Genomic DNA, 11,466 nt, shown 5'->3' with positions numbered 1-11,466 from the left:
CACTACAGATGGTTGTGAGCCACCATGTGGTTGCTGGGAGTTGAACTTAAGACCTCTGGAAGAGCAATCAGTGCTTTTAACTGCTGAGCCATCTCTCCAGCCCCCGAATTTTCTTTTTTTTTTCTTTTCTTTTTTTTTTTTTTTTTTTTTTTTTGGTTTTTCAAGACAGGGTTTCTCTGTGTAGCCCTGGCTGTCTTGGAACTCACTCTGTAGACCAGGTTAGCCTCGAACTCTCAAACTCAGAAATCCGCCTGCCTCTACCTCCCAAGTCTGAATTTTCACTGATAGAATTTTTGTGTATACTAAAATGTGAAGAGAAACCTGGTTTTCAGGGAGGGGCCGTAAGGGGAGAATAGGGACAGTAGTGGGGTGGGGGAGTGATGGGGAAGGAGCATTTGCTAAATACACTTTCAAAAATGCTGAAACCAGAAAACCTTTATTCCTGGCTTTATTGTAGCATCTTGGATAGCTTCTTGTAGTAATATGTGCCCTTCTTTTTCATCTGTATCATATGTAGCTTAAATGAGTTAATGTCTGGAAAGTGCTTTGTGAACTATAAGTGAAAGAGTTTTCACTCTTTTACCTACGTCCATGTTTCACATCTGTCTTGATCTTGTACAAAAAGAGCAGGTACTTGTTTGTGTTTACAAGTGTTGCCTGCCACATCTCAGCGGCCTTTTGTTGTTTTCATAAAGATTGATGGTAAAACTTTTTTTTTAGTCTTTTGATAGAGGAACCATGTTGAATTTGGGTAAGAAAATAGTCACATAAAATAAGATACTTTTTTTTAGTGTCATGAGAAGAGGTGTCTTAAGATAAAGGGTTTGAATGGACCTGAAAAATTTGAGGGTTTTGTTTGGTTTGTTTCTGTGATGTATACTTATATCGGGAGACAGTGGTGATGAGATTCCTGTCACTGCTAAAGTCCTTTTAAATCCTCTGTCTGCCTTGAAGTGTGTGAGGTTGAGTCTCGTCTCTCAGGACTTGGAAGCTGTGATCCTAGAAGTGAGGACATGGAGGCATTCCCTAAGTCAGAGGATGTGATAATTTGATGGTGACCCTCATTTGGAGATGGAGGGATGATTGAGTACTCTGTGGTGTGATAGTTTGAGAGATTTTCCTACACAGCATTAGCTATTTCTGTGAAGAATTACAAAGAAGGGTGATGGTGGCACACTTGTAATCTCAGCATTCAGGGAGGCAGAGGCAGAGTGTTTTCTATTAATATTTTTTATTTCATCTCTATACTATGAAGTCCCTTTTTCTTTTCAACAGAAATTTAAATCTGCCTTTGGAAGGTGGGGCTGGAGATTGTACTCAACCCCTTTAGTCATGTTAGGCACAATGAAATACTTTACCATTGGAAATACATACCCAAAGTTATATCTGTCAGTCTAATTTTATGTGAATTCTAAATTGTATTTTCTCTGGGTTGAAAGGATTTGTAGACATTAGGATCTATTAAATTAGGGAGAAAAAGCTTTGATTTGACTACATCTAAAAGTGTAACAGATAAAATTCTATTATCAAGTAAATTACTAGGCACATAGTGTGATGAGGGCAGACTCTTGACACTTAGGGCCGTAAATTTTCTGGAGATGTAGGCTCTGCTGCTAAGGTATTTTTGATGGGGTGGGGAGTCTTCATCTCTTGTCCTAGTGTGCTGGACTTGCTGGACTTTGACCCATGCCCTTTATCACTTGGCTACATCTTCAGCTCTTTTAATGAAGTTTATTAATCTGTGATAGCTATTATACTACTGATGGATGAGTTGAAATATTGTGTGCAGAAACATTCCTTAGGAGCTGAAGGGGCTTGCTGCCCCATGGGAAGAGCGACAATACCAACCAGTCAGAGCTCCCAGGGTCTAAACCGCCAGCCTGGAAACATGTATGGAGGGACCCATGGCTCCAGCTGTATATGCAGTGGAGGATGCAGCGAAGGCGGGATGCCCCAGGGTGGGAGAATTTGAGCTTGGGTAGATGGGTGGGGGCACACCCTCATAGAAGCAGTGGGAGGAGGGACGGGATGGGGACTCCCTTCCTCGGGGGGATGTGGAAAGGGGATACATCTGAAATGTAAATAAGTAGAATATCATATATACATTCCTTCGAGCTGGAGATGGGTAAGTTGTATGGTGTCTGATTAGCAGAAAGCTAAGGTTCATCCCCTGAACCTGATAAAATCAAATGCATTTAATTATTGTGTGCCAGGCCTGAAATGGGAGGGGAGACAGACCAGGTGTTAGAGGCGTCCTTGGTGTTAGAGACATGCTGCCTGTAGTGTGAGTGAGTATGGAAGTTGGGACAACTTCCAGTTTTTCCTTTCACTCAGGGTTCCTGGATCAAGCTCAGGTTGGGGATTGAGTTCAGGTTGTCAGACTTAGGCTTGTACCGACTTTTTACCTGCTGAGCTGTTGCTTCTGGCCCCATTTGTTTTTGTTTATTTGTTTTGTTTTTGTTTTGTTTTTGATTTCAGTCTAGGAGTTTACTATGGTAGCTCAGGCTGTCCTAGAAACTGCTGTGTAATTCTGCTGGCCTTGAAGGATTAAAGGTGTAAGACTTGCTACACTGGCATGAGAAATTCTTGTTTTATAAACACAATTAACATGAAAACACTGTGTGCTGTGACTTATCTGTCTGTGTGCTTGTCTGTATGTTTGTATAAAATCTAGGTATCTTCCTCTTGTTTTCTACCTTGTTTTGTGTGTGTGTGTGTGTGTGTGTGTGTGTAATCTCTCCTCCAAGTAGCTAGGCTAGCTGTCCAGTATCTGCCCATCAGTTCCTCCTGGTACTGGGTTTATAGACTGCTATACCCAGCTTTTATATGGGTGCTAGGGATCTGAACTCAGATACTTGTGCTTGCAAAGCAAATACCTTAACTACAGAGCCATCTCCCTAGGTTTCTCCCACTTATTTATTGACTTTTCAGATAGGGTCTCATTGTCCCGGTTTGACCTCAGTCTACATGTAGCCTAAGGATAACCTTGAACTGAGAATTTGTGCTTCCACGTCATGAGCCCTGGGACTACAGGTGCGTACCTGGTTTATGGGTAGATGGAGTCTGAACCTAGGGACGTGCTGGGCAATCGCTCAGAGCTGAGCTACGTCTCTAGTCCATTTTTTTCTTAGTTTTTTAGATTAGCATTATAGGCCAGAGGACATAGCTCAGTTAGCAAAGGTACTTGCCACCGAGTGGGACAGCCTGAGCTCATCCCCTGGGTCTTACTTGGTGGAAGGAGAGGCTAACTTTTCAGTTATTTATTTGCTTTACATCCTAATAGAAGCTTTCCCCTCACTCTTCGAGAACCTACTTCTAAAAGTTGTCCTCTGACCGCCACATGAGCCCATGGCACATATACTTACTTACACACCTTACACAAATAAAACCGAGGGAAGAACCAAGCAGTCCAAAGTCATGGGCTTCATACGGCCTTTAAGAAATCTTTTTATCATTGTTGTTGTTTGTTATTTGTGCATTGATGTTTTATCTGCATGTACATCTGTGAGGGTGCCAGATCCTCCTGACCTGGAGCTATCGTGTGGGTGCTGGGAATTGAATCCAGGTCCTCTGAATGAGCAGCCAGTGCTGTTACCTACTGAGCCGTCTCTCCAGCCCACAAGACATTTTATACAGAATTTGGCCAAATTGTCACCTACTACTCACCTCCCCTGCTATGTGCCTTAGCCCCGCCTCCTCCTATCTCACATTTATTGCCCTCTCTCCCTCCCCTTAAGATTTCCTCTTCCCCTTTCATGATCTTTATAGTTTCATGACTCCTCCCATATGTACAGACATGAAAAATAAAACCTAGGATGTACATATGAGAGAAAACAATATTTGTCTTTTTTTTGAATCTGGTTTGTTTTATATAATAGTTAATTTCCAGCTCTATTTTTCTGTAGATGCCATTTTTCTTTAAGGCTGAATAAAATTCCATTGTGTGTGTGTGTGTCTGTGTGTGTGTGGTCACATTTCATTATCTATTCATCTTGACTAGTACCATTTCTTAGCTCTTGTGAATAGTATAGTTATAAGCTTGGATATGCAGATACCTCTGGTATGATTTCTTTAGTTATATACCCAGAAGTGGTATAGCTAGGTCGTGTAGTACAATTTTTTTGTTTGCTTACTTGTTTGTTTTTGAAAATCTGTGTACTAATTTTAGCAATTGCTGTACAGTAGCAAATAGCCATTTCTCTTTACCTTATAAGTATTATTTGTTGTTTCTTTACTTGATAACCATCCTGACCGAGGAGGCAGAATCAGTGTATTTCCCAATGGCTTACAATATATTGGCTATTTTTGTTTCTTTTTGAGAATTGTTCTCAGTTTCTCTTTTTTTCTCCCCTTTTGTTTGAAACAGGGTCTTTCATTAGCTTACTTATTGTTTGGAAAAAATATTTTTATTATATGTATGTATGAGTATCTGCCTGTATATATATTACACCATATGTATCTGGATGCTGGCAGAGGCCAGAATGCATCAGAACCTTTGGAACTAGAATTATGAGTGGTTATGAGCCATCATGTGGGTAGTGGGAACTGAACCCATGACCTCTGCAAGAACAGTGCATGCTGAGCCATCTCCCTCTCTTTTTAAACTGTATTGGTTCCTTGTGAATTTCACGTGCAGCCTAATCCCATTCATCCCCCCCCCCTCCACCCTTGCAACTCACCACACAACAAATAGAGGGGGAAAAAATCTCATTGTGGAAGCTGTAGTGTGTCAGTGTGTCCCACAGTATTCCCTTTTATCCACGTCATTTTGCTTTCGATGAGTCTTTGGTCTGACTTCTCTATCAACACTGGAATCTCCTGCCAGATCCTGTTGTTGCCCTTTGTCATGAAGATCCTGTAGTTTTGGCTCTATAGGCCTGGCCCCTTCATGTACTCCAGCAGTTCATCCATGGGTTAGATGTTGGGAGTGGGCTAGTTCAAAGCCCTGGATCTGGGCCTAAGAGGTATTTGAGATGGTCAGCCTGCTGGCTCTCACACTTAAATGCCCTTGGGCAGGCTCACCATAATCAGGGCTATCTATTCCCTGCTGCCTAGGTGAGGTTGAGGTGCAGGGCCCGGCTGAGCCATCTCTTTGGCCGTAGTGTGTGTGTGTGTGTGTGTGTGTGTGTGTGTGTGTGTGTGTGTTTAAACAAACTTTAGCAGTTCTTGTAGTCTAGATAACAATCATCTGAGGTATAATTGACAAAGATTTTCTTCCATTCTGTAAGGCTGTCTTCACTTTGAATGTTTCCTTTGCTGTACTGCATTTTAATTTCCATATAATTCTGTTTGTGCTACTTGTTCTATTGGAATCCTTGGAAAGTTGTATCTTAAGCCCATTATTCTGAAGTTTTCCCTACGTTATAAAAACATAAGGCTTAAGAATGATTATTAGAGCACTGGGAGATCCTAGTTTATAGGAACTTGAATCTGCTGGACAGGTGGTGGCTGACCTGTATCACCAGCTGTGGAGTTTTATTTTATTTTTTTAATGATTTCTGTCCTGAGGACTGAGTTCCTAGATTCACTAGATAGAACTTGCAGACACAGAGAGCTAAGTATATTAAAGAGCTTTGGCATACCGTCTGATGTTAGACCATCTGATTCATATGACAAGTGTAGGACCCTGGTATGGTGCCTTTAATCCCAGCCAGGTTTACATAGCAGGGTTCAGCCCTCTCAGGCTTACATGGTATGACCTTGTTTCAAAAAACAATCAACGGCAAAAAACTTGGTTGGCGTGATAGATTAGCAGGTAAAGGTGCTTGCTGCCTCTACCAACCTCTAGCAACCTGAGTTTGATCCTCAGGACCCACATGGTAGAGAGAACTGACTAGGTTAAGTTCTACTAGTGCACTGGCACGTAAGTATCCCTCCCAATAAATCATACTCCCCAAATTATAATACGATAGTGCTAGAGTACGAGTGTAATAGTCGACAGGGCCTCTTTAGTCGCTAGAGGAAGGAGGAACAAGGACAAACATCAAGTAACAGGAAATAGGAGAGAATACACCCGACAGGGAGGTGGTGCAGAGGGGAGGTATTTTATAGTATTCTGGTTGTATGATGAATGAAGAGACCAGTGAAATTGAGATAATACAGAAATAAAATATTGTATGTATGTGTGCCTTTTCAGAAGTAGCAAAGAAGGCAAGAAAGAAGCAAAAAATAGTTACTACGTTTCTGAATGGAGTACCACTATTAGGATATATATCAGCCACCAGGCAGTGGTGGTGCACGCCTTTAATCCCAGCACTTGGGAGGCAGAGGCAGGCGGATTTCTGAATTCGAGGCCAGCCTGGTCTACAGAGTGAGTTCCAGGACAGCCAGGGCTACACAGAGAAACCTTGTCTCTAAAAAAAAAAGAAAAGAAAAAACAAAAAAGATATAAATCAGCCACTGTTGGCCAGAAATACAAAGTAAATGTATGAATGGATGAGTTACATAATTGTGAGGTTAATAAATCCAAATCTGTCAAGATGGCTAACAGTTCATAAACACACAAGTTGGAAATTGCTGCCTTCGAGCACACTAATCAGCTGAATGGTTGTTGGGAATTTTGACTCTTTCCTGTGAGACCTAAGACTTGGCAGAGTCTTGTGTTTGAGCAAGGTCTTCAATTGATTGGACAATGGAGGCGTTCCACATCATACTTAAAAGTCAGTAGATTATAGCTCTTGATTATTTCTACAAAATACCTTGAACATACAGACAAGTATGTGATCCAACAGATGGGCACTGTAGCCTCACTAAACTGGTCAGAAAGTTTAGTGATCATGTGGAGATACAGGTGCTAAAGCAGATGTGAATTGTAAGCTCAATGAGGCAAGAGAGGATGGCATTTAGTCAGGGAAGCCAGTGACTTCATTTCAGTGATGAGCTCATAATTGGAACAAGATACTTAGGTCCATGTTCCAAAAATAGCTGAAATCTGGGTGAAAATAGCATTTCTAGGTAGTAGAAAGTGGATTTCGAATGAAACCCTGTGGTTTATGAGCAGGAGAGCTGTGAGGGACAAAGGAGCCTTGCAGGTGTGCCTGAAACTCAGCACATCGATTATCAGTCTCCACAGACCCATCCCACGCCCATCTCAGCACAACCTGTAGCCATTCTAGATTGTTTAAATGGTATTAGAATTTATCATCCATTTTAATATACAAATTCTGTTCCATATTAACATACCGCCATTCCCCCCTTGCTTTTTTTTTTTTAACCATACACTGAGAGAGAAAGAGGAACATGGTATCCTTAATTTTTTCATTTACTTTTATTTTTCTATATTATGCATTGTTTTTTGAAAACTACCATAATTCTGCAGTGGATAGTTATATCTCATTGAAAATTCTAAGTATTCATAAAGTTCAAGGATTTTGAATTTTGAGAATATTTTAAGGAAATTGGAAATAGGAAGTAGAATGCTTTCAAAATCATTTAAAAGGTGAAAAAAGTAACCATTTTTAGCTTGAGTGTAATATGAGAATTAGAAATTAGAGAAAATAAAGTCATAGTCTAAGGAATGTATAGCTGGGTTTGGTGACATTTGCTTATGTTCCCAGCACTGCTCATGGGAGTGGGAGCTGGGTTGGGGTGCATTAAGATCAAGGGCAGTTTGAGCTACATTTTGACTCTTTAAAAAAATGATCTAGGCAGTCTTAAACACTGAAAACAATAACTTTCCTATAATTTTGAGCCTTGTATACTTTATTGGCATGCTAATGCTGAGCTTTACAAGGGAAAATTGTCAAACGTGTAGCTGGCTCAGTCGTTCAGAGCACTTGCTACTCTTGCAGAAGACCCACACGTCGATAATTTCATACCCAGGTTGTCTGCTTTCTGAGCCTCCATAGGCACCAGGTATGAACCTGCTGCAAATGACAGGCGGACACACACTCGTACACAGCAAAACCTACTTCTTACTAGAATTTATAATTCAATATTTATACATTGCTTTCCTTGATAATTTGTAAGAAATAAAAAGGGATAGGAATTACTTGACCTGATTTTACAGTATAAGAGAGGAAATGAGCAGGCTACAGTGGCGCACACTCATACAGTATTTTGGAGATAGAGATGGAAGGATTGCTAATTGAAGTTTAGCCTGGTCTATTTAGTGAGATTCTAAAGGGGCTGGGAGGGGGTGGTGGCAACACTACTATGCTTCTGTAGACATTTGCCAACATTCTGTTTACCTTATACTTGTAGGAAAAGTAACCATTTCATTTTACAAGGGGGATTCTATTCATTTAAGATAGTAAATACTAGGGCCAGTGAGAGGGCTTTAGCAGGTAAAGACATTTGTCATAAGACAGTAAATCTTCTAAATAATCCATGTGCATGGCATCATAGTCTTGAGCATATAAGGTAGAAATAGGCCTTTCCTTGCCTAGGACCCAAGAATGAGCTATAGGACTCTAGCTGTGTAACTGTCCAGGAACGTTGTATACCCTCCACAAATACACCTCCTGCTCTTCTGTCAGAGAGCTGAGCATGCAGCATCCCAGTGATGCCAGAAACTAAGGTTTGCCCTTCTGCCTGTGCTGAGTCTGTTTCTGGGGTTCAGACTGGGTAACAGGTTAAGCCAAACACATCTTCAACAATACCTGCTATCTAGAGACTTCCGTAAACATTCACAAGAATTTTAATATTTTATTTATAGGTAATCCGAAAAAGGTTTTATTGACAAAATGTTTCTGCTTCTCAAAAACATTGTCTTAGGATTGCTAGGGCAGCAGCTGTCACTCAGAAGGAAAGTCCATCGTGCAGGAAAATTAGTTACCCATGAAAAGATGAGGCTCAAGAACTTAAACCGAGCACGCACTGTCATGGCTCTGGATGTTAGGGAAAGTGGTTTTTTGTTTTTTGGGGGTTTTTTTGTTTGTTTGTTTTTCGAGACAGGGTTTCTCTGTGTAGCCCTGGCTGTCCTGGAACTCACTCTGTAGACCAGGCTGGCCTCGAACTCAGAAATCCACCTGCCTCTGCTTCCCAAGTGCTGGGATTAAAGGCGTGTGCCACCGATGGCCGTGAAAGTTTTAGAAAGACACTGAATACAAGTGTTTGTTTCTTTCCTCAGGGGAAGCTCGTTTCTTGGCTTCTCTGGTGTGACGTTCCTTTGTATCTCCACCTTCTTAGTGAGACCTTTCCATATGTGATCATGACTTCCTAGAGAGCACTTTTGCCATCTGCCTGGCAAAAGTGTGCCTTCTGTGGTTGTCCACAGGGGGGAGAGTGCAGCACTAGCCCTCAGAAGAAACATTTGTCCCTTCCAGGGAAGATGATGACAGTGCAAGTCTGCTCTTTAGGTTTTCCATGGCTATGGTTAAAGTAAAACTCTTATATCAAGGAGAGCTTTGTAGAAAAAAAGGTTTGGCTAGGCAGGGAGACATGCTTGCTGAGGAAAGATGAGGCAGGAGGTCTCTGGACTACGTAAAAAACTCCACCACCTACCAAAACCTTTCTTTTCAAGGAAAAAGGAGCATAAGTTTGTATCTTGTAGGCTCTATAGGATATCCCATTATAGGGAAAATAAAACAAAAAAATGTTTTTATTATAGTTATCTTCTAATGAGGTATCTTAAACTACACAATCATTGTAATTTACAGTTTTCCAAAATTGGGGATGATATGGCATTGGCTGGCTCTCTTCTTAGCTTTAATTGAGTTATTACTGTATGTAGCAGAGATTAACCTCTGGCTTAAAACCATTTGTTTACCTTGTGATAGAAATGGTTGTGATGTAGGAGAATTATCATCAGTAGACGTTTCAGTGGTAGGCTTAGCAAGCCAAAATACTAAGGGTCTATCTATACTGTTGGCTTACTGTGTGGGTCTGAAAAAAGTCCTCCTCAGATGATATCTGGGAAAGTGAGGAAGAGCCTACTGAAGGACTAGTTCTGTCTTGCTGCTCAGGAAGCTGCTGATCTGCCTTGCCTTCTAGTCTTGACTGTTGTTTCTGGGTGGCATTCCATGCCATCTGACGTGATACTTGAACAGTCCTAATTCCTTCTGCTCACTCCCATGCTCTGCATCAGTGGTCTCAACTAAGACTGCTGTAGCAGACATGTGTAGGCTCTGTTCCTGCTCTTGGAACAGTTTAAGTATTTGTCACTTTAAAGTATACAAGAGAATATGTGCAGGTTATGTGTAAACATCAGTAAACTTTTGGTGTGCTCTGGATGGGAGGGAGGGATGTGAGTAGAGTTGGGAGCTAGGCCTCCCTCATATCCTTGATGCTGTGGGCAAGGGACAGTTCTGGAAGGTATTTAGGGTTGTATTGATTTTTTTTTTTTTTTTTGAAGTAAGAGAGACAAGATCTCATTTTGTAGAGCAGGCTGGCCTAAAACTCACAGAGATCTTCTTATCTAAAAAAAAAGAAAAAGGGCTTTTAAAACTTTCCCCTTTATCGAACTGTGAGTGATAAACTTTGCTTTTCAGGAAGACAATTTTTTGCAAAAAATTGTTTGATTCAGACTCGGAGAAATGGCACTCTGTTGGAAAGACATCCTCATTTTTTGCACTCTAGTAAAATATGTTTCAAATGTCCTATTTAAAGGGACGCAAACAAAACACGGAGTAAGAGTGATGTCTCTGCAGTGATGGGGATGGGTGTGTGCTTGCATTATGTGGAGCTCTCTTTGTCATTGTCAAAGTCTTCTCTCTCTATTACTACCTAAGACGCTGTGCTTTGCTTATGTAGTAATACACATTTTTTATTGTTTGTAAGTTATTTATTATTGAAAAGTTTAAATATAAAACTACAGATAAAAATAGAAACTTAATGGGTTATCTAGTGATGGGGAAGTAGGATATTGTCAACGATCTATACAATTCATTTCATACCAGGAAGGGAATTTTTTTTTTCTAACATGGGGTTTCTCTCTAGCTCTGGTTGTCCTGAAATCAGAGATCCACTTGTCTCTGCCTCCTGAGTTCTGGGACTAAAGGTGTGCACCACCATGCTCAGCTGGGAATTAGATTTTTATATTATTGCTAAAAACATTTTTAGGTTTATTAAGCATATGAGTTTTTGCATGTACACTTTTGCAGTATATGCTTGCCTGTTTCCCACATGTGACACCACGTCATAGGAGGGTGTTGAATGGAACTGGAGTTATGGATGGTTGTGAGGCGGTGTATAGGTGCTGGGATTAAACTTAAGTTTAACCATCTTCACAAGGATTAGAATTTTAAAGGAAGGGTGAAACAGTAAAAATAGAAATAGGCAATCAGATTAAGTATAATTCTGAGACAAAATTAATAATAATAATACAAGGAAATTGTACTGAAAGTTTGTGCTGTGTGAGCTGCTGTATTGCTAGCTTCCCCGGGGGTTTTCTGAGAAGATGTCCATATTTTTACTGTTATACCAGCAGAGAGAACGCGTTTGTTTGAAACAGGGTTACGGAGGTTGGCCTCTGTCTCTATGCAGCCATGTATGACACTGAGTTCCTGATCCTCCTATGTTTAACCT

The sequence above is a fragment of the Grammomys surdaster genome, unplaced genomic scaffold (assembly GCF_004785775.1).
Source record: "Grammomys surdaster isolate TR1022 unplaced genomic scaffold, NIH_TR_1.0 126660, whole genome shotgun sequence".
In the NCBI taxonomy this organism is placed as follows: domain Eukaryota; kingdom Metazoa; phylum Chordata; class Mammalia; order Rodentia; family Muridae; genus Grammomys; species Grammomys surdaster.
Note: the sequence above shows the minus strand (reverse complement) of the source record.